Below are 6,008 nucleotides of genomic sequence, written 5' to 3' on the forward strand. Positions count from 1 at the left end.
CCCTATCCTCCGCCCCTGGCTGAGGAGCTGGAGGCTCGGGCGCTGGAGCCTCCGGAGCTAATGGTGGAGCCGCCCCCTGATCCATAGCGGCAGCGGCTGCTGCTCTAGGCTCCTTTGATGGTGATGGTGTAGCAGAGTCCGCTGACTGGGGCATAATCTTGGACATAGTCTGGGCACGGGCCCGAGTAACTCTCTGAGTCTGACTGGTCTCTCCTGCTACTGCTTTGCCCTTCTGGGCAGCTATCGTTTTCTTCGGAGGCATCACTGTAAACATAACAATCTGTTAGAAAGGAACCATCCTAATAATACAGCTCTATTGCACAATCTAAGATCGAAGGAAAGGTGACATCCTAAATGTCCTGTAGCTTCCTGTTTATAGATGTGGTGCACAACACACCGATAAACAAGACTCTACTAGACACGACCTGTAGACATTCCGAGGACGAACCACTCTGATACCACTTTTGTCACGACCCAACCCCGTAGGCCGTGACTAGTGCCCGAGCTGGACACTCATTTACCAAAATCGGCATACCAATGGCTTATCCATATTCGGCGTACACTGACTAATACAGATACAAAGGTCAGATTTCGTCTTAAGCGGTCACATATAACAAATGTATCACACAGAAGCCGGCAAGGCTGTCGTAAAACACATCGCCCAAAAACATATACATACATATACATACATACAGGCCGTTAAGGCTGTCACAGCAAATGGAACCGTTTAAGACGCAAATCACACAGACATAACTGAACAATAACGACACATGACCCACATACATGTCTACAGGCCTCTAAGAATAACAACAAAAGCATATGACGGGACAGGTCCCCACCGTACCTCTAACTAGTCATATACACATAAATATGTACAACAGAAAGATCTGTACCAAAAGTATAGGCTCCGGATCAAGGGAGCACTCCAAGTAGCAGAATGGGTATCCTAGGCTGGCGGATTACCACAATGAGCGTCTGTACCTGTGGGCATGAAACGCAGCCCCCGAAGAAAAGGGGTCAGTACGAAATATGTACTGAGTAGATAAAGCATGAAATACAATAATCAAGATCATAACTGAAATAAGAAGTATGGAAAACGAGTACAGAGATCAGTATACAAAAGCTTGTTTTTGAAACACAAATAATGCATATAAATATCATGCATAGGGCTCAGGAACGTGGTCGCCACTCCGACGCTGGCGCCACAACACATCATACTCCAGAAGATTTCATATCTTCGTACAACCCCGAAACACATCATAACATCATAGCACATCATACGCCATAACACATCATAACGCCGTATATAGGCGGTACCCGGCCCCCTAGCGAGGGACTCGGGGAACCGTAACACATCATACTGCCGAATATAACATAGAGCGTACGATGACAGAACCGGCCCGGGACTCGGAGAAAGATATAATAACAGTATGCACGAGCAGAGTAGTGAGAAACTATATGCACATAAATCAATTTATAAGACTCGATAGATACATACACTAGTTGACGCTTGAAGACCATAAACACGTTTCGAGTCAATCCGAGTTAGTATAAGAAAGCTATGGACATTATTCACTTTAGGATCCTCTATGAACGTATCGGAGCGATCCGAGCTCGTCTATGAAAGTTACGGACATTTTTCGACATAAAGCTGTTAGGAATAAAAATTCCTTACACATATTTATTATCCAATCATACAAAAGCCACAAAGACCATAGTTCGACTATAATAGGAATACTAACACCAAGAAGTGAATAAAAATCATCGACATGCTCGGATCTTATGAATGGAGTTACCCCGAGGCTCGTTTCATAGCTTACTTGCAACTAGGACATGCCAAAAGAAGGAAAGGGTAAGCTTTACATACCTTGCTCGCTTCCTAAGCTAATCCCAACTCAAGTCTCGGGCTCCCCAAGATCTACAATAACGTCATTAAATACCAAACGTTAGCTACAAGTGCTTAGGAATTCAATCCTAAGCTAGTACTTGTCTACAGAAATTTCGGCAGCATTTCCCCTGTAAATTCAACAATCCCGAGAATTCAACTCGGCCAAATCATCAACAACAATACCAACAACCATATTAACAACATCAACATTTAATTCAAAAAACATTCTAACATTAGCAACTCCCTTTTACATAGTTCGACGACATTCCATTTACATTCACTTCAACTACATACAATCAAGCCAACACCAATGCTCGCACATTCAAATACTAATCCGAAACCATTCAAACAAAACTCAAGAAAACTTCAAACAATCCGCACAATATTAAAAAATAATCTAACCAATATGCCACTTCACCCGAAACCTCTAAAATGCAACAATAGCAATAACAACACATTTCCTTCTTTCAAATTCATGAACTTCACCAACAATTCACATGCTAGCAACATTATTTTCCATAAATAAAAGAAGTGGTATTAAAGTCACATTAGCTTCTAAAACAACTCTCCAACAATTACAAATTCAACTAGAATTATTAAACTTTCATTTCCATCATAGAACCCATTACAACCACAACCAAAATACTAAGTAAAATTAATTCATCCTTTCTACACAACACCTACACCTACACGGCTACAACATAACATCCATATATTCATGAATTTCATCCATTTCTACATACTACAACATGCACAAATCATTTCTAACACATAGAAAAGGAGATTAAACCTTACCTTTTCACCATACTTCTCACTTGGCTAGGGTTATGAATTTGCAACAAGAAGTGGTTTAATTGCTCCAACAACTATCTCACGTTAAAGAGGACCTTCCAATTGGTTGAATTGCTAGAAGAAAATATTTGTTTGGATCAAGATTTTTGGACCTAAATTTTTGGTCACCTTGGCCGAATAGGCTATCTTTTTTTTTTCTTCTCCAAGTTTCTTCAACTTTCTAAAGGTGAAGATGATGAATATGATCTAATTAGTCATCTTTTATCTATTTATTTTAAGCATCCATGTGGGCCAAGGCCCACACCATTACACGGCCACTTGGCCCATTTATTCAAGAATTGCAAGTTTTCCATAATTCACTTTTAACCCCAAATTTTCCTTAATATTTCCATGAGCCACCTTGTGAATTTTCCTTTTTACCCCTAGCCCTTCTTAATATTTCCACATCAATAATTTTCATAAACAACTTGTGTGTTAAACAAGATAAAAAATATAGCCTTGCCCTTAACTTATCGCAATTATCTTGAAATTTCCGAATGTACAAAATACGGGATATAACAAACCTTGCCCCTAAAGTCCTTCACCACAACAAACCTTCATCTCCATTCCAGGGTGTTTGCCTTCCACATTCTAGTAAGTTTCTTTTGCTTTCTTTCTTTCTATTTTCGTATTATCTTTCTAACTCATGGTATGTGTTCATCCCATTCCCATTCCCCCATTACATTAAATGATGACATTGCTTCTAAATTAATGCTTGTGTTCTAAAAGTATGAAAAATAGAAGCTTTTCAGTTTATGTTAATGGTGGAAGTTGATAATATGAAATTTTGATAATGGAGAATGTGGATTTCGAAAGTGTGATAATGATTGGAGCTTGGGCGTTGCTTATTGCTTGAATTCCATGTCAAAATTTTGGTTGTTCACCACCCTTTGACCATTAAATAGGTTGTTGCACAAACACTGCGTCCCAAGTGTTCGATGAAATGTCCCAAAGTATAGTCATGGGCAGAATTGTCCCAACGACGAATGGATGACGAAAGTCTTGAGGGAACATTAGTCGTAGGATGTTAGGTTGTGTGATTTGCCTCACAAATGTGCAAAAATTTAAGTGTGGGGTGGTTTGTTGGAATTTCAAGCTATGAAAGCTTTGAAATTGGGTGTTGCTAGTCGCGTCGATAAAAATGTTGCCAACAAATTTCATGGGAAGTCTGAGTACCATTCACGTGACTAGTTGACACCCCTGCTAGCGAACTAAGTGTGGGGTTGTTCCGACACCCAATTGGCTTAGTTAGTTAGCCACTTCTGACACCATACTAATGTTTTTGTTTGGTTGACACAGGCGCTTAAAGTATGGGAAAATCAAAGCAAAAAAGAAGCAACGAAAAGGAAAAGGCAACTGATAATCCAACTAGTAAAAGAGCTCGTACTGGCCAATCTTCTAAAGGCCAGCCTTCACATGGCCCTAGCTCTATACCGGTTGCAGATGAAAGTGGCCAACCGCACCAAGCTGACCAACCTCAAGGGTAACAACAAAAGAGAGTGAAAAGAAAATATGGGTTGTACTGCGTGCCGGATTACGGGCGTGAGTGGTACACAAAGTTCAAATCCATGAAATGCCTACTTGAGACACCTGTTCAGGAAGCTAGCCTCAAAGCACAACATTTCGACATCTGGGCACGAATTTATGGGTTTGGGCTTGCAGTTTGTCTTTAAAGACCTAGGTATATGTAACATGCATTTAGTGCACGAGGTGTATGCTAATTGGGTTGTTGATGATGAGGATCAAATTTGTGTTCGAGGTGTGGTAGTGCATTTTACTGATGACTACATATGTGATTTTTGGGGACCCCGAGGGGTGTTGACAAGGATGCTTTTGAGCAGTTAGTTCTTCATCCTCCTCATCGACAAATAAGGCATACTCTATGTGGACCCCAGTCAAATGCTAGACGACTTCACAGGTCTGATAATAATGCACATAAATCTTTTCCCCTTGCCCACATGACACAAAAGGCAAGGGTGTGGCTTCGAATTGTATGTGCGAGGATTATGCCGGTAGACCACTATTCTGATGTGAGTACAGAGAGGATCTGCATGGTATATGATTTGATGACGGGTCAGCGAATTAATATGGGGGCAATACTGAATAGAAACATGAAAAAAGTTCGCAAAGGATATGAAGCCCGAAGGTTTTTATTTGGCGGTACCCTCACTCATATTTGTCGTAAGGAAGATGTGAATGAGGAGGCTCTAGATGGTAAGGTACCAGTGATAGGACCAGCTATTGGTGTGACCTGGGTGAAAAACCCAGATGATATTTATGGGCAGACTCTGACAGCTCCTCAGTGTCATGCTAGATATGATTCCATCATGGCCAACATATATGCACTCCAGCGCCTTAAGTTGACACTTGGCCCACACGCTGCTACAGCTGAGCAGCTAGCCTATGTTGATGAGAAATTTCCGCTCAATGCACACGCCAAGGTGTTATGCATGTTTGGGGAGATGCCACCCGAGGTCCGCCGAGCTAGAGCGGATAGGTTCGTTAATCTAAAGCAAGGAAATATGAGTACCCAGGAATATAGCCTTCAATTTAATTCATTGGCTAGATATGCCCCGACTATGGTGGCCGATATGGGAGATAGGGTACATAGGTTCATGAGTGGCTTGAGGCCACATTTGTTCAAGGATTGTTTGATGGCTTCGTTGCAAGATGGGATGGATATTTCCTGAATACAAGCCCATGCCTAGAACTTAGAAGGACAACAACCTCCGCAGAGGGGTGATCGTGATATCGATAGAAGGAAAAGCAAGAGGCCCAGATCTATGGGGGCAGGCAATGATTATAGAAGGGGATCCAGGCAGACACATTCTAGACACTCAGGCCAGTCGGTGGCTCGTGCACCTCCTCGATTTACAGGTAGGAGATTTGATCGCTCCTTTCTTTCAGGACAGGGTCAGAGTTCGAGGGCCTAAGATTCTCAGTTTGGGGGAGATTATAGCCAGAGGATACCCCCAGTACCGCGATGCAGCCAGTGCGGTAGATTACATTCCGGACAGTGTCGCCAAGGTTCAGATGCTTGCTATGCCTGCGGCCGGGTTGGGCATATGATGCGAGATTGCCCGTCGATGAGTGGTAGAGTTGGGGTTCAGCCCACAGGATCATTGGCTGGTTCATCTTCAGTGTGCCCGGTACGGCAGACTCCCCAGGTTTCAGCAGGTCGAGGTAGAGGCAGAGGGGGAGCATCTACTTCAGGTGCCACTCAGCCCCGTTTGTATGCTTTAGCCTGACGACAGGATCTTGAGTCCTTCCCGGATGTGGTTACAGGTAC

This window comes from Lycium barbarum, chromosome 6 (assembly GCF_019175385.1).
Source record: "Lycium barbarum isolate Lr01 chromosome 6, ASM1917538v2, whole genome shotgun sequence".
Classification (NCBI taxonomy): domain Eukaryota; kingdom Viridiplantae; phylum Streptophyta; class Magnoliopsida; order Solanales; family Solanaceae; genus Lycium; species Lycium barbarum.